We start from the raw sequence: 24,802 nt of genomic DNA, 5'->3' as shown, positions 1-24,802 counted from the left end.
ATTGGGTGGAAGTTGATGGATGTGGTATGGCGCCTCCAGCTGTCGCTAAACAACCACCGCATCTCACCACCAAATCCATGGCAACACAGCCGGAGCTGCGTCCAGGCTGTCAGTGGTAGAAATCCCGTTGGGGGGAGGCTGCACAACGTGTTGTATAAGTTATTGGCTTATTATTGCTGTTTAGTTTCATTTACAGTGTTACCTCTCTAAATTAGGAGTCACTCTTGTTTAAATGTTTTATGTGTGAAATTTTTGCAGCTCAATATCTCTGCTTCTTCAGGCTGAATCTTTTTTTGGGAGCGCTTTCTCATGTTTTATAGCTCAATTCAGCCCCAAAGGACTAATAGGACAGGTTAATGAGAAAAATCTCCCCATGCCTCTGGACTACAAATAAAATACCAATTAACTTGTTTCCTAAAGAAGAGACGAACATTATGTTTTGCTGTCTGTTTGCTGTCCTTACTGATGTTTGGTATTTGAGTCCACCTTTTTGGGTTAAGGACAGCATCGAAGTCACAACAATGGACCTGCAGGTGTGCTGTGGACTGACACAGTGCAGGATTTGTTCTTGCGAGCGGCATGTTTTGTCTTCTTCCTGGTTTCAGTTGATATAGCCTCAGACTCATCCATGCGGGCAAACAAAATCCTTCTCCATTCACTGAGGAGCTTTTGATATTTCAGTGGCTATGTCCTGCATGTTTGCTTTGGAGCTGGTTTTTGTGGCGGCTGGTTTGACGTTTTAGATATTTGGCTTGTTTATTGTTGTGGATTAACAATACACAAGTTGGGATGGTTTGATTTCCACTTTTTCTTTTGCAGTTTCAGACACCAGTGTCGCCGGCATTGCCCCCAGAGTACCTACGAAGACTGGGGTAGGGGTTTGTGTCTGCTGTGTCCTGCACCGTGCACAGACTGCAGGGGCAAGACGCGCTGTCTAGCCTGCCAGACCGGTTACTTCCTCAACGGTACCGTTATCAAAGAATGACCATTCCTGTGTATATTTTGTTTTACTCGTAAGGTAGGATTCAGGTGACCTGCTTGTCCTTCACAGTACTAGTAGAGTTTGGGTCTGATATACTGATAAATCCCTCGCTATGTGAGATCGATCGATCATTCTTCCTCACGAGCAACGATGGCACTCTGGAGCCTTCATTTGAATTGCCCGCGTCAGCAAATCAGCAACATGAGATATGCAAATATGCGGTTTATGCAAACAAGGAGTTATGATTGTGTATCTAGATTGTCTTCTCCACGGCATCTAAAAAAACAATTACTTTGAGATTGTAAGTAAAGCCTGTAGCTATTTGATAAAAGAATAGCGGGCATTCAATGTGATTTTAATGTACATATTTGTGGTTGTGGTTGTGCAAGTGTTTAATTTGACAAAAGGTCAGTTTGTTCGTTCCCATTTAGTCACAACGTCTAATTTGAGAAATTGTTTTCGTGAGATTATGTGGCGAGCGAGATCCTGAGAAAGCAGAAAATTAAGAGATGAGCTCTTCTGATGACATTTTATTCTGAGACCACGTCAAGGCCACATTGATAGTTTTTATTCTGAATGAAAATAGATGCGGATATGGATTCTGAACGTTGTGTTTTTATTATTTTGGAATGTTTTGGGGGGGTTTCCCTCTTGCTGTTACTGTGTCACATTCTCCCTGCATTAGAAAGCAGCACTCTCTTCAAAACGTCTCTCACTAAATATTGGTTCAAATAGATTTTTTCTAGATGACTATTTTCTGATACAGATGGAGGGCTGTGCCATAAAAACACTGTAACTTCTTCTCTACTTCCTGGCCGGGCAGGAAGAGACTGTTTAAAACAGTGCCCGTAGCAGACCTTCAGTGACTCCAGTGGGTGGTTCTGCCAGTCCTGCCACACCTCCTGCCAGCCATGCCACGGCCCGCGGGCGACCAACTGCGACCTGTGTCTCGGTGGGAACCCTCCTGTGCACGGCCAGTGCCCTCCGGTCAACTGCCTGCTGGGACCGTACTATGACAGTAAGAGGAACAACCAACTGCAAATGTGATTAAAGCAAATTGATCAAGACCCGAGTATCAGGTGAGAGGGGAGCCAGAGATTGAACCAAATGGCATGATGCTTGACTAGTTCATTCCTGCATGGAAATAATAGTTTTTCTCCTATTAGAGGCTAGAATGGTGTTCCAGGAATGGGGTGGGATTCAGTGTGTGGTTCAAGGACGCGTTAGCGTCGTGGATGCTTGCCGCTGAGGCGGTAGCTTGGACCCCTGCTGGAGGACCTAAAGGCTGAAGGACGCTCACTGTGTCACACTGGCTCACCCGCACTACCTCACCTCTCATTCTAAAGCCATTTTAGTGTAGTGTGTTTCAAAAAGCTTCTCTGCCTCAAGCACTCGGCTCTTCAACTGTTTCCCCTGTGGCGTCTGGCTCGACAGAATTAGAATATCACACTCGGTTGTCGTCAGCCATACGGGGTAATCGGGCAGATCAGTTACTTATTAAAAAATATTTTTTGATATGGTTTGGTAAAATCTATTTTTACATTCCAATTATATCTGAACTCATATTTGTGTAGTACAGATATTATTAAAAAGCTCAGTTAATCCCACTTGAAACCCTTATGCCTTGTACACAGTTCCTACTCCCATGCATATAGAGTAGGAATTGTAAGTAAACATGAGCAGTTCTATGCAATAATGGATTATTTCGCGGCTTCCCTGTTGTGAATAACTGGTAATATTATACAGGTTTCACCTACCTGAACCGCATCCATCATTTGTGCCTCAATAACACGTATTATTGAAATTCATTACTATGCTTCCCTCTAGTGGTAAAAGTGGGTAAAGCAGAGAATTCTGCAGTTCCTGTGCTTGCGCGCTCAGGTTAAGTCACTTGTCTATTTTCTGTCAAATGTGATGTTTTATTGTTCCATATGGTCACTGTGTATTACTTTGTTTTTAGGGAAATATAGTGAATGTCTCGCTTGTGATGGATCCTGTAAAAGCTGTTTTGGCCCACAAGCGCTGGATTGTTCTTCTTGTTTCAAAGGTACAAGTATTTACCGTCTTCATTTCTGACTGTGAATTGAAAGATCATCCCAGCTCATTTGGTGCATTGTGTGCGTGCATTTGTGTGTCACAGGCCTGCCTGGACACCAGTGATAACTGAATCAGCTGTGCTAAAGGCAGCTATAAACTCTTTCTCCACCAGGGGAGGTGCTGGTCAAATTGCCCAGAGTAAGTTGGATAAGCTAAGCAGTCAAATCAAGAGACCCTTTGTGTTGATGCTGTGCTCTTCGTGCTTTAAACAAACCTGCCGACTCATTTCAGAGGCTTCTTTGAGACAGCAGAGGAGTCGTGTGAAGCCTGTGACAGCTCCTGTTTGTCATGTGACGGGATCTAGTCCCAGTGTCTGTCCTGTGCTGATGGACACTACTTGGAGAGTGGTGTGTGTGGACTCAACTGTTCACTGCAGACATACCCTGCAGACGATGGTACCTGCCGACGCTGTTCTCCCCACTGTGACGTCTGCTTCGACGAGAGGACCGGTTTCAGTGAGTCATCGGCCGAGTGGGCAGCTTTTTGATTTGGAGTGGATTCCATTTTTAATGAATTGTAAGACTTTGCATCACACCTGGAAATCTTATACCACACCTCTTCAATATCATTTCAGAATGCAGCTTCCTTAACTGATTCTGAACGGTGTGTGTAAGGCAAGTTGTCCCCCGGGGTACTATGAGGACATGGACGAGGGCCGCTGTGGCCAGTGCCACCCGACATGTGGCAGTTGTTCGTGGCCCCTGGCAGATGACTGCGACACCTGCTTGACATTTAGCCCCAAACTTTATAAGGGAACATGCTCCAACGACTGCCCCACTGGTACCTACTATGAAACGGAAGCACTGGAATGTCAAGGTTAGCTTCTCGATATCCGCTTTAAGAGATCATTTACCTTCTAAAACCATTGTGGGCATCACGCCTCTTTTCGCAAACACGGTCGCGCGACGTTCACCTGACACAGCCTTGTTCCATCGTGTGCAGAGTGCCACCAGACCTGTATGAGCTGCTCCGGCCTAGACGCCAACCAGTGCACCCAGTGCGAGAAGGGCTTTGTGCTGAATCCAAACACGTTGTTATGTGGCGTGACAGGCGACACCAACTGCCCACAAAGGACCTACCTACATGACGACTGCTTCACCTGCATGCGTTGCCATCAGCACTGTTACTCCTGTGAAGGGCCAGGCAACGACGAGTGCCAGACCTGTGCCGTCCCCAGATACCTCCATAGTGAGCATGTTCCCACCATTTCTCACTGCTTACTCGAGCGGGTGTGGGGTTGAACATGAACGGAAATCAGCAGAGGAAACTGGCCCATAACGATGGCTCTCCTGAGATTATTTAACAGTTTAAGTTTAGGGTGAAATGATCGCCTGGGTGTGGAACTTTGGGTTTATTTTGCAGGCAGCACTTGTGTGAGCGAGTGTCCAGCTGGCACATACGACTCAGAGCAGGATGCCGACGGAGCCGAGCTCGGCCTCTGTGTGCCTTGTGATCACGCCTGTTCCACCTGCTCGGAGGCATCCCCCAAAGATTGCCTCACTTGCTCTCCAGGATACCTGCTTCATCTCCTTCAACTCTGTGTCCCACATTGTCCCACAAGGTACAACGTTAAAGCCTCCATTTTATTTAGTTTGTGATTAAACAAAATGGCCTGTTGACCTGTGGGTGACCCTCCAATCAGAGGGTCGTCGGTTCGATCCCAGGCTCTGCTAACCCACATGTCGATGTGTTCTTGGGCAAGACACTCAATCCAACATTGCTCCTGTAGCTGCGAATGGTAGTTACTGATGTGCAGGTGTCACTGTGTATGGTTCTCCTGTCATCAGTGTATGAATGGGTGTGAATGGGTGAATGATGTCATGTAGTGTTAAAGCGCTTTGAGTGGTCGGAAGACTAGAAAAGCGCTATACAAGTACAGATCATTACCATTTACCGGGGGAAGCACTTTAAAGCAGTGGTCCCCAACCACCGGGCCACAGACCGGTACGGTCCGTGGGCCGTTTGGTACCGGGCCGCACAACAGAAAGCTTTTTTTTTTTTTTTCTGAAAAATGTTTTATTTTGAAAATTGACCCGATTTTCTCCTAATTATGTGCGCTCGCCCCCGTCAGACCTTCTCGACCGGTCCGCGAAATATTGTCCGACACGAAAACGGTCCGTGAGGTAAAAAAGGTTTAGGGACCACTGATTTAAAGGACAGAGTCTGCTACCCACACTGTGAGGAGGGCCAATACTTTTCGGAAAAGGTATAATTATTATATGCATAATATTTGAAGGCTAAAGAGAAAAACTTGCTTTTGTCCTATTTATATTCAACCCTAAGTGCAAAGCAATCACACACATTTCTCACTAGATCAGTGCACTGCTACATCGCGAGAGTAGATGTGCTTTTTATGCTTTTGTATCTATAAATGAAATAAATCTGATGTCATTTTGTACACATTGAGACATCATAATTAATCACACAAATAAAAGGCAAAATGGTGTTCACTCTCTGTTATAAGCAGTCCCATTACTGATCAAATGTCTCCATGCTGTGGAGAGCCGCTGCGCCTGCTGCTGCCAGGCCAGAGGGTATGAAACAGATTGCTGTGTTTGTGACAGCAGCTCAGGTAGGAGTCCTCGCTTATCACCACAAACATCCTCGGTGTTATTTGACCCTCTACCAGGCAGTTTTTTTTTGTCCTAGCTCTGTGTGTGGAGGCCCCCCGCCCCAAGCCAGGGGAGGACCAGGTAACGGACCTGAATATGTCCTCTCGAGCTTTGGAGCACACCTCGGCCGGCCTCCCTGTCGCCCTGCTGCTGGCGCTGGCGTTGGCTCTGGCTGTGTTCGCCTTGGTCAAGGCTCATGCCAGGAAGAGGTTCTGCTGGAGGCAAAGCTACGAGAGGCTGAGTGGCAGCGGCAGCATGAATATGCCCCACAGTGTTCCCGAGCCGGACAGTGGGGACGAGGTGGACGTGGTGTACACCAGCAGAGGTGGATCGGTATATCGGCGTTACAGCTTTATCCACGAGCAGGACACCGTCGCAGACCCACGCGTGGACGAGAGCACTCGTTTCAATCAAGCTTAGGTGCACACGTAGAGATCACAAGAAAAGGAATGTCTGTTTTTCCTTTGGTACGTTACTTATGAGCTATTGGGTTTATTCTACTCTCTACTGTACCTCTGTAATGCACATTCAAAGTAGAAACATGTGTGGGTTAACAGTGAAAACAAAATACATACATAGCAGTCAAAGGTTTGGACACATTTTGTCATTCAATTCAATGACTGGCACTGTATGTGTTAATGTATTAAAATGATAAATAGATCAGTACATAGTACACAGTACCGACACTCCCTCCTGCTGAAACTCTTATCTACCATTTCATCTCTTCTTTTGGGTGTTTCACGCTGGCCTCCCAGACCGTGGGATAGCGACGGAATGTATAGGCTGGAGGTGTGTGGAGGTCTGAAAGCACTTCTAGACAGTCCTTTTTAAAAGGGAACACAAAACAATCTGAGCTCAGCCCCTTTAGCAAATAAAGGTATTGCGATCATCTTAAACCGAACAGCCGGACCCTCAGGGAAAGGGGGCGGGGGGGGGGGACTACACACAAGCACACTCAAAATACACTCCCATTCCTGAAACTCATTATGTATCTTTATGGCAAAAGGTGACAAAAGTGTCGGTAAGTTACTATGGTCACAGTTGTATTTGTAAGTCAGTGAAAAACGCTGTGCTTTTAACAATCTCACATCTGAGCAGAGGTGATGGCTCAGTTCCTCACTGAACAACAGTTTCTTAATGATTGAATAATGTTTCTAATAAATTGTTCGATTTACAATTAGTTATAGTCAATATGAATTACAGGAACTTTAGGTTATGGAATGGTTATGGAAATTTTAAGTGTCTTAACGTGTTTTTACAGATATAATTTTAACTTTGATATACAGTGCATCTGGAAAATATTCAAAGTGCTTCATTTTTTCCACAGTGTTATGTTTCACTCTTCCTCCAGAATGGACTAAATTAATTTCTTTCCTCAAAGTTCTACACACAAAATAGACATAAAAAATTAACAAAACAGGTACTTACACCCTTTTCTCAGCATTTTGTCAAAGCACCTTCGGCTTAAAAAGCCTTGAGACTTTTTTGGAGTATGATGCTACGAGCATGGCACACCTGTTATTTGTTTTCAGTCTGAGGTCTAGAGCGCTCTGAAGCAGGGTTTTTTTTATCAAGGATGTTTGTGTTCATTGGTGAAATCATCTTTGGATCCGGACTGGTCATCCTGTTCCTCCTGCGGAGAAACCTCCCTGCAGCATGATGCTCTTGGTGGGGTGATGAGCAGTGCCTGGTTTCCTGCAGACATGATGCTTACCCTGCAGAGATGGTTGTCAAAGGCTCTTCTCACCGGTTTTTCACCAGTGAATTGTGTGTAAAACTTAATTCAATCCATTTTGGAATCAAGCAGTAACATAACAGAATGTGGAAAAAGTGAAGCAATGTGAATAGTCTCCAGATGCAGAGTAAACCTCAGCAAACCAGTGCCTTGTTATCAGTTATCCATTACTGGAATCTCCAGACATTAAACACTAACATCCGTTAGATCAGTGATTATCAACTGGTGGGTCGCGGACCCGTTTTTAATGGGTCGCGGGCCTTTGCCTGGGAAAATAAAAATTAGAATAAATTTATTTATTTTTTAAATCATCATGTGATTTTATTTTGAAGGGACTTTTTTAATGCAGCGGAATGTCGTCTTTTTTCGCCGGCTCGTCCGTCCATGTTTTCAGCAGCGTGTGCCAGGTTGGGTCAAACCATTCTGGCACGGCAGACAAGAATGTAAAAGAGAAAACAATCACGACGCATCTGAATGCCAACCATCTGGGGCGGTTTAAAGACTACTATTTTTTGCTGAAAAAGAAATTGATGGAGGTAAGCCTCTCCCAGTTCTGGTGCAGCAGCGTGATCAGCGAGTATCCTTCACTCGCCACTCGAGCAGTAAAAGTCCTGCTACCCTTCAGCACTACCTATCTCTGTGAGTGTGGCTCCTCAGCTCTGGTTCAGCTGAAGACTAAACACAGGAATAGACTGGACATCGAGCATGACCTCTGACTGGCCTTGTCAACTATAACTCCAGACATTGAGACTCTTGCCAAAAGAAAAAAACATCCCCAGTTCTCCCATTAGAAATTCCTTCAGACTCACGTCTTTCAGTTTTCCCCTCAGGTTGAAGTGCGCGCTGCTTAATTTTCTGTAAAGCACAATGTTTTTTAGGATTTACCTCCTGATGAGGTAATCACAAGAAACGTTCATTTTGTATATCTGAATCCTTTTGAACTGCACTTTTTATTTAATTTATTTTGAATTTGTGCCAAAGCTGCTCCTCAAGACACAGTGTTTGTCATATCTGTTAAAGTTAGGTAATTTGAGTCTTTTTTCCACTTTTTTGTTTGTGCATGAAAGCTGTTGAGTTTGCTTGAAATGGCTGAAGATTCTTAATTGTTTTGTATGTTGTAATACCCCGTGTCCTTGAGATACACTTTATTTTTTTTAGCTAATTTAGTGTAAAAGGGAATAGTTCCCTCTCAAGCATCGCTACCAGCTGGCTGTTTTGTTTTTTCATTAAACTTGTTTTTGTGTTGGCATACGTATTCTGTCTCCATACTATCTCAGGTTCAAACTGCAGCATATTTTGATTAAATAAATTTGAGAAGTTGAGAATGTTCCTCGATTTGGGTCGCGGCTTGTCATTAAGGGATGTTGGTGGGTCCCGGAGCCAGACCAGTTGAGAACCACTGCGTTAGATCACATAAATGAATGACTTATTGGTCAGGGAATATTTTGACAAATGATTGGATAGTATAGTAAACAAGTTCCTTCCTCGTCTTTGCTTGACACGCCCAGTGAGAGGGCGGCATGAGTGTTCATGACAACTACCCTCACACACAGTTACTGTGTGGTTATCTCAAGGACATGCCGTTTGCGAGGTTGAAAATCCAGATGGACCCCCTCACTAATTGTCATCGGTATGTTACTTTCTTTTGTCCTTTAGGGAACTGCCTTAAACAGGCAGTCATCGCCTGACCTCAAAATACCACAGGAGTTCTCTGTAGACCTGCCTGGCTGTTTGGCTATTATCAGTATATTATCTGAGGACTTCTACCTTAATGTGACAAAGGACTGCCCATCTTACATTCAAAAGAGAGATTTTTTTACAGCACCGCTCAGTGAGGAGGAAAATAATTTTTCTCCTCACTGAGCGGTAAATTTTCCATCGCCTAACATCTACTGTGTGCATGTGGACCAGAAATCCTCTAAAGCAGTGGTCCCCCAACCACCCACGCGTCACCAGGCCCGTCAGACCTTCTCGACCGGTCCGCAAAATATTGTCTGACATGAAACCGGTCCGTGAGGTAAAAAAGGTTGGGGACCACTGCCCTAAAGGATTCCAAAAGGCTGTGGAGGCCATTATTTCCTGCTTTCCAAACGTGTTTGTAGCCAGTAGATTAGAAAGCGTCGTCTATGCCTCGTGGTCCAGAGTGCAGGCAGATTTGAACTGCATGAAGGATCTTCTGAACTCACGGATCCAGTGGAAGTACTTACTGAACACCTGTGGGACCGACTTCACCATCAAAAGTAACGCAGAAATGGTTCAGACGCTGAAGGCCCTCAACGGGAGGAACAGCATGGAGTCGGAGGTGACCAACGACTACAAGAAAGGCCGTTGGGTGTATCATTACAACGTGACTAATACTGTGGTCAAGACAGGTGTGACGAATAGTCCCCCGCCCATCGGCAGCATCGCGATGTTCACAGGAAACGCTTACTTTGTGGTCAGCAAAGCCTTTGTGGAACATGTGCTGCGGGACAGAGAGGTTCAGCAACTTCTGGAGTGGGAGAGGGACACATACAGCCCTGACGAGCACTTGTGGGCCACTCTGCAGCGAATGCCCTCCGTGCCCGGATCAGTGCCCGCCAACATCAAGTACGATGTGTCAGACATGCAAGCCCTCGCTCGTGCGGTGAAGTGGAGCTATCTACATTACATTACATTACATGTCATTTAGCTGACGCTTTTGTCCAAAGCTACTTACATCTAGAAGGAGATGTGAAAAAAGAAGCTCCGTACCCCCCCCGCATGGGTGCGCACAGAAGAGCTGTCTGTGTGACCTCCCCTGGCTCCTGAGACAATATCAACTCTTTGCAAATAAGTTTGATCCTGATGTTGATGATATTGCTATTAGATGTATTGAGGCAGTTCTGCGTTTGAAGGCTTCAGGCGATGAACGACTGTAAACATACATATGACAACATTTTGTATATATTAATATAAAGATACTGTGATGCGATCATCTAGAACAGGGGTATAAACTAAAATGTTAGGTAAATGTTCTAGAAGCAAAGGTCTAGAAGATCATAATGTGACTATTCAGTGTGATTATAGAGTTTTTTCAACATCTGCACGTAATCAATACACAACTGATGAGTCAAACGAATTCCGTACGATAAAAAAAAGAAGAACTGAACATATATGTATGAAAGTAAAAAGAAATAAAAATAACTACATAAAAAATAGGGCTGCATTTTCAAATAAAGTGCTTCAAGAAAAGCTTAAATTTCCCTTGTCCTGTTTAACATTTGGACTCGAGAGTCTCATCAAATATATAATAATAAATATAAATACATTTTGACAAATGAAAAGTGTTATAGAATAAATATCAATATATCAATACACTATATATATATATACTATTGTAAATCGCTTTGGAAAAAAAATATATTTATATTTATTATATGATAGTCATGATATTTATATTGTGTATTTTCAATAGTTACAATATGGTAGTTATTCATTAATACACTAAATTGTTTGAATACGATGTCCTTATTATGTTAAACTGTTGAAAGAAATGTTAAATATTTAACGTTAATTGCAAAGTAATAATTTGTGTTTGATACCTTTTTTTGCATTGAATCCTGGGATGTTGACTGAAACTGATTGGGTGGCTCTACCACCTATTGTGCCTCATAATAGCGTTTCACATCGGCACGTTAATTAAGTGGTATGGTTGTAAGTATATGAGACAGACTGGTTTAGTGCTCAAGTGGGAAGTATGAACAGAAACGAGTGCGCCCATTCTGGATCAAATGCTCAACTTTTGCTGTCCACTTTTCTCTTTTTGGAGAGCGACATTAGTTCCTTATTTTTCTCACCCGTCCCTTTCGCTCGTTTTCTCCGTCTCCCTGGTCTTTTTTTCAAATTTTTCTTCCTACCGTCTTTTTATTTGTAATGTGCTGCTATCTCTCTATTTTGTGTACTGTTGATTATCCTGCATAAAAAAACTTGATGGGTCGAATAGTATCACGTGGGATGGTTTAACTCGAATGCATTTGGTCTGTGCTTTAAACCACTACCGTAAAGACTACAAAAGCTGCGCAGGTTGAAAGGTGCCCCGTTGGTTTCCAATTAACAAGCGTCTGTTTTAGCTTCAGGTCCGGATGGGACGGCCTCTTGCTCCGGACCGCAAGACTACTTTTGGTCAAATTCAGGTTGGAATTAAAAGGAAACTAACAATAGTTACATGATTATTTAACTTCAGAATGATAATATACATCCCCAAGATGTCACCTTGGGATAAGGAGGATATTCTGATTTATTATTCAAAATACCATACATGAGCCAATTTTCTTTAAATTCTCCATCACGAGACTACTTTTGGTCAATTTCAGGTTAGAGTTAAAAGGAAACTATCAATAGTTACATGATGATTTCACTTAAGACTAATAGTATACGTCTCAAAGGTGTCATCGAGGGATAAACAGGACATTCTGATGTACTATTCCAAAATGAAAGCCTCTGAAAATACCATACATGAGCCAAAATATCAATCACAAGACTACATCTGGTCAATTTCCCATTCACATTTAAAGGGGAGAAATTTATAGTTATTAGTTATTTCCACTTCAGGCAGAGAGTACACATCCCAAATGTGTCGCTCGGTGATAACCAGGATATTCTGAAGTACCATTTTAGAAATTAAAGCCTCTCGAAATGCCACCTTCGTTTTTTACTGCTTCCAAGAAAATTTGACTTGTTACCATTAGGTGGCGATATGACTTGATTCAACTTTACGTCTCTTCAGGCCCAGAGAATAAATCCGATGATGTGGAGTAGAGTTACAACGGCTTAGTGGTTCTTGGCCAATGATCAGCTTTGCCGATGCACCCTCTCGCCACCGATTATCCGATTCTTATAATATTCACAGTGAAGCATTATCAAGGTCTTACCTCTCTGCTAGGAAATTCTTAGAGGGATCAGATTAACCTTTGAGGATTATAACCTGTGAGGAGCAGGGTGTATAATAAAAAAACAATCAACTTCCTGTTTTCCCTATGACTAAGGTTAAAAAAGATTTTATGGATGTCTACAAGGTGAAAAGTTCAGGCCAGAGTATGGTCGCGTTAAAATGGTGTTTTATAAAAAATGCTCCTTACACACATGGTTTGGAATTTCTTCCGACAAAATGAATGAAATTAAATGAATGAATTGAAATGAATCGGGTTTAACACAATATTGAATATTGATAGGGCAGGGGGACATTGACCCAATAATGACCCCCAGAAAGTGTTGTGACAATCGCATATAGCGTTTAGCAGAAATGGCCAAAAACGTGTTTTTACAAAATTCAAAATGGCGGAAAATGTAGTTAGGCGCATTTGCATACCATGATTGACTTTTTTGTAGAGCATGTCCAAGAGCACATGTGTGCCAAATTTCAAGTCAATCGGGCATCGAGGGAGACTAATTGGGTTAACCTGGTTGGATCTTCGGGTGTCTCGGTGGAAAGAGATGTTTGACCACCAGAGACGGTCAACGTTGGGACCGTTCGGGGTCCAGCGTCTACTAGTATATTTTGCTACGTCTCCCCATGATTTACACCGCCCGCTGTATTGGTACCGCCCCTTATAGCACCGACGATGGAATTCCCGATTAGCGCAGAGGTATAGATTATATGCCCTTTTTTACACGTTTTGTCCATGACAGTTTATCACGTCGCATAAGTTGAACTGGAAGGTAGTCATGCTTCCCTCAACGTATCGTACGGTTATCTCGTTTCGCACACACGTCCTGGGCACGTGGCGTTTTGGGCGTAAGAGGACAGTGGGGGGGCGCTGTGGGGGTGACGTGTTATCCTTCAAAAAACCATATGATGCTCCCCACTATGACAATGGAGACTATTAGCAGGACGCCCATGCATCTCCACCCTTCCAGTGTTTGGAGACCTCGTCCTTGGGAGTAGTTGCGGCCATCTAAGACCGGTGGAGCACAGTCTCCCCAGGAACTTTTAATCTTTCTCCCCAGAACACTGTTTTTCTGTCGCTTACTGTGGCTGGTTCTTGTTCCACTGAAATTCACGGATACATTCGATAAGGATAAACCAAAACAACTCAGGTCGTAATTATACTCGCCGCGCCAGCACTCAAACCCATGAGGCCGATCCTGTGATGACTGAATATATAAGGGCTAATGCAAACACAAGCATCACAACACACCCAGCGATTATAACAATGTTAAGCTTGTTGGGCATATTACATTCTTGTTAAACTAATGCGGAGAATTGAGAAAGATAGAACAGAGGAGAGAATAGTTATACACTTATTCTTGGTCTTCTACTCTGTGTTGTAGACAGTCGACACAGCTCACCATGCTCTGGGTGTCTGTCGGTCAACTGTCCGTCGAGAGTGCCCGTTGCCGCCTCTTGCTCCCGATCCTTCAGGATGTCCTGGAGAGTGTGAGCTGGTTCCTCTGCGGTGGCGCACTGGCTCCAGTGGTACCAGGTATCACCTTTCCCTCTCAGCCTCACTGCATGTCAGGTTCTTTCCTCCACCTGGTATGGTCCTGTCCACCGCGGCTCTGGCCACTTTCTCTTAATGACCCTCAGGAAGACCCAGGCTGCCGTGTGGGGGTTGTGGGCGTTCTGATCCCCTGTTTTGTCTCGCACCTGGTCCGCAAAATCTGTAACGAGAGCTCGTAGTTTTTTATAATGACTTACATACTGGCATACTCACCTGGCGGAGTTTCCGGGTTGGGCCTAAGTTTCAGGCCGGCACTGGGTCCAGGGAACTGTCTCCCGATGGTCAGTTCGTACGGGGTGAAACTTGTACCCTGATTTACTGAGCTTCTAATGGCCATTAACGTGAGTGGGAGCGCTTGAACCCAGGTTAAATTTGTCTGTGCACAGATTTTAGCCGATTTTTGTTTCAAGTTTTGGTTCATGCGTTCTACTTTGCCTTGGGATTGTGTGTGATATACTGTACCAAACGCGTGTTTCAGGCCCAGCATCTTTTCCACTTCTTGCAGGTCCTGATTTTTTAAGTGGGTTCCATTATCCGACCTGATCTTTTCTGGAAACCCGTGTCTTGGTATGTAATTGTTTACTAGACATTTGATCACCGATTTGCCATCCTCCTTTTTCGTGGGCCACGCCTCTGGCCAGCCGGTCAGGGCGTCCACGTATACTAGGAGATACCTTTTTCCTTCGTGTCGTGTGATCATGTCAGTATAGTCAATGATGATTTCCTGTCCTGGTACCAAGGTCAATGGAAACACCCCCATCTCTGGCCTAACCGTAGATTTCGGATTAAACGTGATGCAGGTTTTACAAGTTTTAACAAAGTGACGTGTCATGTCCGCTAAAAACGGATGCCACCAATGACAGAGGTTCCTGTTCATTTGTTTGTGCCCCACATGAGCCATCCCATGTGCCTCCTGTAAACACTTGTTTCTGATGCCCGGCGGCATTACTGGGCGACCGTCAGGGAACCTCCAGAGGCCTCCAACCTCTGTAGCCCCTCTTTGCTTCCACACCGTTTTCTCCTGAGGAGACGCCCCCTTTTGGGCTTCCTTAATTTGTTCCTCATTAAGTTGTGGCCCCAACCGTACCTCATCTTCTGCACCCACCATTTGGAGCCCCATTTGGTAACCTGCAGCCTGTTTTGCAGCTTGGTCTGCTGCCTGGTTTCCCTTGGACACCATACTGTTGGAGTTCTCGTGTCCTTTGCACTTAATAATAGCTGCGATGCTAGGTAGAGCCACGGCTGCCTCCAAATCTTTCATTTCTTGTTCATGTTTAATCGGTTTTCCTCCAGCCGTCAGACAAACCTGCTCTTAACCACTGTCCCAGCTCCACATGAGCTGCTCCTACTGCATACGCTGAGTCAGTATAGATGTTTACTGCCTTCCCCTCTGCCAGCTGTAATGCTCTTATCAATGCGAGTACCTCAGCTCTTTGAGCTGACTGAATCCTTTCTGCTTCCAGAACCTCTGTCCCTGCCCCATGGCCTCTGACTACCGCATATCCCTACTGCAAGCCCTTCTACGGATGTCTAAAGCAGCTGCCATAAGTGAACAATTGCCAATCAGAGTGTGTCAGTGGTGTGCCTTTTAAGTCTGTTCGCACTTTTGCTTCCAGTTCCACCTTGTATTCACACTGGTGTGGTTCTCCCTTTCCCATGTGATCAGCCATGTTGATGCCTTCATGTCTAAAGGTGAGATCTGGAGCTTCTAACAGCTTACTCAGCCTTCTTTGTCTTAGTGACGTCATCGTAAAAGTTTGTGAGTTCACGTAAGCTACTATGCTATGTGTTGTTAGCAAATGTAGTGGATGGCCCATGACAATGTGTGCTGTTTTCATTACAAGCTTTGCGACCCCTGCTGCGTGTTGTGTGCATTCATGGTGTCGTTTTTCCATGTTATCCAACATGACACTGCTATACAGAAGCACCTTCCTTTTACCACCCCCCTTTTTCTGAAACAAAACCCCATTTACAACCCCTGTTGTTTCAGAAACATTCAGGTAAAACGACGCGCTGTAATCCGGTACTGCGAGGTCCGCGGCCTGTGCCAGTTCTGTTTTTAGCTTGATAAACGCCTCCTCCGTCCCATTCAAGATTAGCAGTGAGATTTCACATCCCTTTCTCGTTTACCTTCGCACGCAGAACTTGAGTGAGATTCGAATAGCGCGGAATGAATTGTCTACTGAACCCCGTGAGGCCCAAAAACGAAAGCATTTCTTGAACGGACGTGGATGATGGAGAATACTGGACCTGTGAGCGGCCGAGAGCCCTGAGCCCCGAGACAGTATTCTACCTAAAAATGAAACCTGTCTTCTGGCGACCTGCAACTTAGACTTACTGACCTTGAAACCTGTTTTTGCCAACCGGCGTAGGACGGTGTCTGTTGCTTCCAACAGGATTCCGCTGAAGTGGATGTGAGGAGCATGTCGTCTACGTATTGGATTAATGTCGTGCCCTCTGGTAGGAAGCACCCTGTTAACGCTTGTTTCAACACTTGGTTAAAGATACCTGGCGAAAGCGCCAGGGAAGGGTTGCTGTGCAGGGATGGTCGGTCTTTTCGCGTCCGTGGTCTCTGGACACCTGTTTGTGTGTTAAAATAACAGTTAGTTGCTTTCCCTGTAATCCTGTACATTTTATCGGAGGGAGAAAAACAAACATCAGGCAGCTGTGTGCATACCCAGTCGTCTAGCAGCAGCGCCCGTCATTAGACCTTGGTCTTTAGCCTGATGTTTGGGATGCAGAGCCAACGACACGGCACTGCATCTTGATTCATCAAATACCATTTCGATTGATCGGGGGAGAGGATGACAGCTGAGGCTACCCCTTCCGGGCCCACATGGAGGTTTTGGGACGTCACCTCCAATTCCGTGTTTTCTAAATGTTCCATGAATTCGTCACAATAGCACTCATCCCCTTGTCTATCATAAAACAATGTTAGATGAGGAAGATCTGGAGGAGGAACATACGGATCAAGAAGAGTTTACCAAAAGTGGAAGCCTTGGATAACTCTTCTTGATCCGTATGTTCCTAGAGTCATAACCCCTGGACCTTTAGGACACTCAGGCTTCAAGAGGCCCCAATAAATGTCTGCATATTGTCGTTGTTGTTGTTGTTGTTGTTGCAGTGGCTGCACCACCCACTGACCACTCGTTTGTCCATTGTCATTGCAATGCACAACCGTTCCATCCATCATGGGCTGCACAAGATCGAAGCCCCCGTTTTAATGAGAAGATCCCTTCCCATAAGATTCACTGGAACTTGAGGGGAAACAACAAAAGAATGAGTCTGATTTCCCACTTTCACTAGTAGGGGGACTGTTAGAGTCAGTTTCTCTGACACCCCGGAGAAGCCCACAATGCTGACGCTATCTCTGGACATAGCATAGAGGCCCGCTGCCTGTATGGTGGAGTATGTGGTCCCAGTGTCAACGAGAAACGGCAGTTGTTTTTGTAGTACTGTGAGGGACAGCATGGGGTCTGCCCGGCTGCCCGGGTCTCTCTCGGGGGTGTGTCACCAAGAGGCATCTGCCTCATAGCCCCAGTCCTCCAGTATGGGGTACTGACCTCTAGGGGGCGGTTATTAACCTTGTGCGTTGGGAGCCCATGCTTCCTGGGGTGGGACACCTCTACCCCTCCCCTGTCTTCCTTTACCAGGACACTCCTTAACCTGGTGCCCCTCCATACCACAGTGGAAACAACCTCCTCCCCATCTGCGTCGGCCTCTTCCTCCTCCCCCCGCATATGGACCTCCTCAACACGCCCCTATCCAGCAGTTACCTCCATAGCCTCCCCTGTAACCACCCCCTTGGTTTAAACCCCACCCTTGGGCTGTCCCATACGACGTCTCCTCCCATGGTGGGAGTATATACAAAACAGCGGTGTTACCTCCAGCTGGGGCAGCCTGTGCAACCATCTGCCGCTCATCTTTCCCTCTCTGCTTCTTGTCGCTCACTTCCTGTCTTACTTTAATTTCCGACAGTTTCCGACAATTTGCAACCCGCGCACCTCGCGTTTGTCTGTGCCACAAATTGTCGGAAACGAAGCACGACGTATGTGGAGAGCTGGCGGAGGTGCGAATGGCCCTAATTAGCATTTGAATGCAGCAAAACCACGGGTGGCCGAGCGGGCTTGAATATCCTTACTCCTTATTGGATGAAACCACAACTTTCTAACAAGTAAAATCACTCGTGATTGGCAGCAAAACCACACGTGGGCAGACCAGGCTTGAGTTTCCTTGTTCATGATTGGATGAAACCACAACTTTCAATCACTCGTGATTGGTTGGCAGATCTGTCGCTATTGGTCACCCGCCTCATTTATTTATATATTCATATTATGCTGTATATTCATTTCATTGTTATCCTATGTAGGGTACTACACTATTATTAGGGAATCAACCAGGACATCAATTAATTTATAGAGAAAAGGAACATTTGCCACATGTGTATGCAAAGAAAGAGCTTTATTAACAACATACAAAGTGAGGATCTGCCCACACTTGGGTAAAGGCGGTTTAAAAAACTACAGCTCAGTAAACTGTCCGTTTGCCTCCTCGGGGTTATAGACTATCACTGGCGCCGTGTTTTCCGAGGCAGGTCTGTTGTGCAGGCAAATAAACTCTGACCCTCTTTCTTCTCGCTCGACTCCGCGCTGAATCCTTCGCAGCTTCCGTCCGCAATGAGTGTTCCGTCTGGGAAAACCTGAAGCTCCTGCGTACCGTCTCAAAATACGTCTTACAGGCGGCTGGAAAACAATTAAATGAGTGTGGTCACCGCCTCATTATGAGGCGAGATTAGTCTGTGAAAACAAAATGTAGTTAAGATCGGTATCCATCCTATGGTATCTATACGTATATATTCCCTTATACCGCAGAATGAAAGCATATTCTTTAAATCTTAAACGACACGGCAAAGAAAACACACTTTAATAAAGCTGTTTCTGCTCACTTGTAGGCTACTAGGCTACTCTTAGCTTTCGTTTTAGGCTACGCTACTTTTAGCTTATCTAGCAGTCATCGAACGTATTCTTACCGCTATCTTGGGATTGTGCGGCCGTCTCCTCTTCTTTGAGTCAGTTCCTCCAGAGCCGCCAACCTCTCCTCCATGGACAGCAACCTGGAGAGTCCCGAACGCTCCAGTGGAGCGAACCGCTCGTTGATATCGGCAGTTTGTTGTTGGAGTTGACGAGACGATCCACTGAGAGCATTCAGCAGTTTCTTCTCGTCTGTCTGCGGACTGGCCGAAAGTTGCTGACCGCGGAGAGGAGTTGAAGGCGAGTGGAACGCGAGACGTCGTCCAGCCATTATTCACGAACCAGCAAAAACCAAACAAAGGAACTGGAGATACAGTTCTTCTGTGTATAGTAACACACACGTGTCTGTTTGTATGCTCGTCTTGCAAGTACTGCTGTATCAGTCATGCCTATGACCTCACACGTGATTGGACGAGGAGTCTAAGGGTCCTCCAATCACATACGAGGTTATTACATATTGTTATACGGAAGGACCAGCATTTTAGGAAGACAAATGGTTGGGACTTTGAAACAGCTGATATGCTTTATGTAAAGCAGTGTTTTGGTGTCAGCAGAACGACTTTCCCTAGAAAACTGTACAGTGGTGCCTCTTTCTCCATTCCACCAGACAATCTTGGATGAGTCTGACATACATGCAATGTTACAATGTATCATCAGATGTACCCTTGTGTCACTGGGGTTGAATGTTTTGCCATGACATGTAAACGGGTAACCTATATGAATGTAACTTACTCAATCGATAGATGCAGAGCAGATAGGTCAGCGTATGTTTATTCTAAGTGGTGTGGAAACACTAACAGTTTTGAGGAACCCGTCCTTGACCCTCTAGCAGAACTACGACCAGCCATTATAAAGCAGTTTATAGTTGTTAATGTTGTGTCAAAGGGTACGGCATTTAAACATGTTCTTGCACAAGTTTCCTGGCTTCATCCCCACCCGGATAGACATTTTTATGGAAAGCCAATAGAAGTTTGGGGCTTGCAGGGAACAGACACGTCATACAGCATCATTTCTGCCAGTTCAGCGCATTGCTAGAAGATGTGTGGTTAATACATCCTCTGTGCATTTAAGTAAGACCAAAGAAAAGGTCACTGTAGTCCTGCCACTATGCACTGTAGTTGAGCTCTAGGAGACTGTGATCTCTGCAGACCCCTTATTCTGATTCAAATGTTGTTTGCATGGAATGCTCATTTTACCTTGATTAAAACTAGTTTTAATCAAGTTAAATTGTGTATCTTTTTTACATAACATTTGCCATTGCTAATGGCGTATACAGTAATCTATTCAATAAATCAATTCAAGCTAAAATGTAAGAGTCTATAATTAGGCTACTGAGCCTGATCTATTTGTACCAGAGATTTTCTTACCTTTTAAACAAATGTCACCTGGGCTAAAACTCCCTCTGCAACCCTGATTTGCATTTGTATAGCTCACAGCATTTTCATTTACATGTCAAAGCCTCGCCTAGAATTAGGAGGACGGGGGTCATGGGGGGACAACTGCCAAGGGAGGCCCACATCAATTTCTGACAATTTACGGCAGTTTTCGGTGTTGCCCGCAAATTGCCGTGAACAGCTAAACCTGAAATTCCACGACAATTTACAGTGCCGCATACTGATGAAGATCCCACTTTTCATGCAGTGTCACTACCTGGCAGGTCTGGGTTAGTGATCATTTTAGCTTTCACATTCTCTGGTACACCCTCCAGTACCGCCTGTCTAAACCATTCCCTTTGCACTCCCGCAATGCCTGGGTGATGACCTGTGTGTTTCACACATGTTTCCTTACATTCGTCCAAATAAGCGCGCTGTGTTTTCTTTGAGTCCCATGGTAATTTCAGTATTGTAGTGCCCCGGTTTAGATGAACCAGCTATGCCCAGCTGGGTCATCTCCTCCTCCGTCACTTTCCACTCATCACTTTCCTTCCACACCGCTCTCCCTACAGCCCGCGCAGAGGATAGCTCATTCCACCCCATTTCAGGCCCGTAAGGCTTATAGCCCTGCCGTTGCTGTCGCGCTTCAAACGTTCTGTTTCCCCCTATTTCCTCGCGCACCCGACTTCCTCTTATCGGTATACTTTCTTCCACTTCTAACTCTCCCCTCGTTATATTTAATACTGGATACAGCCCAGCGGGTGCAGAGGGGACCGCACACTCTTTTTTCCCACCCTCGTATGGAGGTGGTTTTTCCAAATTACACCGTTCTTGGTTGTTTTTGTCTACGGCTTTACTTTTTATCCAAACCATACGGACCTCAAGTCCTCTATTTTTTCCGTTTCTTTGTGAAGTTTCCTCTTTCCCCACACATTCACCTTCTCACATTTTGACTCGAGCACTTTTTTTTCTTTCCTATGCTATGTTCTGAAAGTTTGTACTAACCTTTCAGAGAAAATGTTTGGGTCCGCGAGCTTATGTTAGTCTCGCAGAATTAATTTATGCCGAAAGTTTCTACTAACCTTTCGGAGTCAATGCGTCTGTGAGTTTATGTTAACCTCTCAGACTCAATTATTAAAGCCGCAAGTTTATGTTTTAACCTTGCGGTCTGTCTGCGTTCTCAATTCCTTAGAACATACTTCCAAAACTTATTTCTTAAAGTGCATTTTCTCAACACATTTTATTTATTTATCTAATCACTCCTCTCTCTCTCCCCCTCCACACTCCAAAGCGCCCTGTTTATTTTTACTGTGTCCCAGCACCTCTCCAAGGGCTGGACATCGAACTAGGAATCGAACATACTGTTTTTAAGGAACTCTAATCCTGGGTGACCAGCCCGCAGACCTTCGGGGGTCCCCAGATCCCCAGGACACCACACCTAGCAAAATCAGCCCTCGTCAGAGTCTGAGGGGGTTGCCAAACCAGAGACCAGGATATTGACTCTGAATCAATTCCCTTACTTTATGTCGGACTTTCAATCCCTTGATACTCTCCGGTATCCACTAAACCAGTGTTTTTCAACCTTTTTTGCTTCAAGGCACACTTGACGCGTGTTCTATTTGTTGTGTTTTATTAAACTTAACATCATCCTAATGCCAAGATGGCACAGGCTTTATGCCAAGGCATCTCTTAATCTCACTTTTTTGAATTGTCGCCTCAGCAAATCTGCCTATTAATTACGCTGCGTACCGCCACTCACAGGCAGAGGGGAGTATTGAGCCTTCATACCACCAACAGCGCAACGACACACACACACAAACACACAGTTGGCTCCTTTTTTTTCACCAATGAAGTGACAGTATGTAAAAAATGATTTTTTTTTCACGGCACACCTGACAGCCTCTCGCGGCACACCAGTGTGCCGCTGCACACTGGTTGAAAAACACTGCACTAAACCATAGTTAATTTATTTATTCCCAAACTTCAGCGCCCTTCGATTCCTTTGATTTATGATGGATACTTGATCCCCTGGTACACGCAGGTACCCACTCAACAACAGTAATCACTTCTTTTTTGGATTCCAGACCTCAAGCACTGCAGTACTTTTCCCGTACCCGGCGGTACGCAAACCAACACTCTGCGGTGTTCAACCCATCGATGCAATTTCTTTATTCTTTTCTTTTTCCTTTTTAGAGAATTGCTCAAGTATTAATTTGGTTCTTACACCACCAATCCACAATGTACTCCTTTAGCTTATTCAATATGCAGAATTAGATATAACAGGTTTCTGCTTACCTTGTTTTGAGGCCGGCCTGGGAGTGCATCGCGTTCAGCAGGTGTAAGCGTTTTAGATCGAATCCGCCTGTGCAGGAAAACCTCTCATCCCGGACGAGCCCCCAAATTGTCAGGATCTCCGATCCCCCCGAGTTGGTTGATCAGAAGGATCGCAACACGTTGATCAATTAAAGTCAAAAAGTTAACATTTATTTAGAAGAGAAAAAGATTACATGAGCGATTCTCCGCAGATATCTGGCTCTAACTATTGCCTATAGGCAGGAGGTCCAACACACCAGCACGTATCTTAGCGCTCGGTGTAATAGCGTCTCAGAGCAGTAAAAAGGCTGAGTTTTTATACACATGTGAATGCCATTCTCAGTGCCAGTTACGAGAAGCTGCAAAGCAGGTTGAGATAAGAACCCAGGTGAAGCTGAGGGTAGCACACACACACAGGATCAAGATCATCCTCAGTGGCCGGTGCAAACTATAATTTAAAACGTGGATCCGGAACTTCTGTACCGAATAAGATATGAACTAAGGCCATGAACAGAAGTCCTTTGTTTTGAAGCATCTATGAGCTTGAGTTGACCGCCCTCCCTTCTCAGGACACAGCTGCAAACTAATGTTTTGTATCATGCTGCTCATTGCACGTCCGGGTCAAATACAGGACACTTGAGACACGGCTTTAGCCCAAAACAATCTTATAATATATTTTACCAGTACATGCATCTCACACCCCTCTCTCCTGAAAGAGCTGAATATTTTAATATTTGAATGGTTTGAATAGCTGAAAGTGTGAAGGAGCTGAAACGTGCGGCGGAAGAAATAGAATAATAAAAATAAAAAAAGATGTTGGAATAAAGATTCGAAGAACAATACTTGGAAGGCTTAATGCATTCCAACAATTAACAGCATCATCATCTCACACGTTCAATGCATATTTCTGTTGTGTTTGTTGGGCAGTTTTCCACATCTGGAAGAGCAGTGCTTGCAGGTCTTCCACTTGGTGCACACTAACCGCCCTGCAGGTGGGGATCTTTACATCTTCAAAGGCAGACTTCATTAAGGGACTGTCCATAACACTTTTCTTGCCCATGAAATGCCCTTAAAACAAACACATCAACATAAACTGTTTTTTTACAGTGTAAAAAAATATATGAAGAAATGAGCCGGGATAGTTCTATTTGTCTTACCTGTCGCCCAGAGATTCCCCTTTGGAGTCATCTTGATATTTGAAACTTTATTTCTCAGTTCAGTTAAATCAGGAGTCATTGAAGATGTCATTGCAATGTAGTAGACAAGAATGAAAGAAGACAGGAATCTTCAGATCTTTGTCAAATTGCCTTTCATTCCTCAAACTGGTTCGGTGTGCAGCCGGTTAACTAAGATCTCTTTGCTCCCGTTACTTTGTTGCCAGGCGCTTATAGTGAGAGAGGATGGGCTTTATAATCTAACGTGATGAGGTCATCTGTCGTTGGTTACATATTGGATCCGGGATGGATGGTTGGTGTCAATCAGACTTGCTATGATGACGATAAATAAGATGACCTCAGTTCAAACGCACAAATGATCACGACCAAATACCATTTCAACACAAGACAAAAGAGCAGATAGATAATTAAATGCACCAATCTATTTGTAGGTACTTTGACGTAAACATTACAGCAAGGCACATGGGCCACTGCATGCTGAACAGACATAATGGCTTAAGAAATGCTGAGAGGAACAGACAGAACAGAACAGAGGAACAAAGTGCTTAACATGATCAGTTATCTATCTTTCTGTCTCCATCCCTCAGTGAGGCCTCGTAGTCCACACACAGTCCGAGGGGTCATTTCATATAAAGAAACGGCGGTTAAGCATAAGTAAGTGTGTGTGTGTGTGTGTGTGTGTGTGTGTGTGTGTGTGTGTGTGTGTGTGTGTGTGTGTGTGCAAGATCCAGTCTATACACCTTTACACCTTCTTTTTGTCAGGGTGTTTAAGGATAGGACCCGCAAGGCCACCCCCCAGGACCATCGACCCACCCGACACAGAGGTCACACCAGGGGAGCAGCCCGCTGCCGCCGGTAAGATGAACGCACATCCTGTCAGTGCAGCACTTGTTCCCTCAGCTCAATCCAATCGGGTTTACTTTCAAGATTTGATGATCTAAAACTATTTTTTCCGTTACTGGTTGCACATCAAGTGTTCCCAGTGTGAACAGTGTGTGTGTGTGTGTGTGTGTGTGTGTGTGTG

General features: G+C 44.8%; 1 pseudogene; it reads left to right on the top strand.

The window, feature by feature from the left end:
- Positions 1-3,723: 3,723 nt before the first annotated feature.
- On the top strand, positions 3,724-10,326 carry LOC120812187 (beta-1,3-galactosyl-O-glycosyl-glycoprotein beta-1,6-N-acetylglucosaminyltransferase 3-like; annotated as a pseudogene).
- Positions 10,327-24,802: the final 14,476 nt, after the last annotated feature.

This window comes from Gasterosteus aculeatus, chromosome Y (genome assembly GCF_964276395.1).
Source record: "Gasterosteus aculeatus chromosome Y, fGasAcu3.hap1.1, whole genome shotgun sequence".
Taxonomy (NCBI): Eukaryota; Metazoa; Chordata; class Actinopteri; order Perciformes; family Gasterosteidae; genus Gasterosteus; species Gasterosteus aculeatus.
This window is presented reverse-complemented; position numbering and strand designations above follow the sequence as displayed.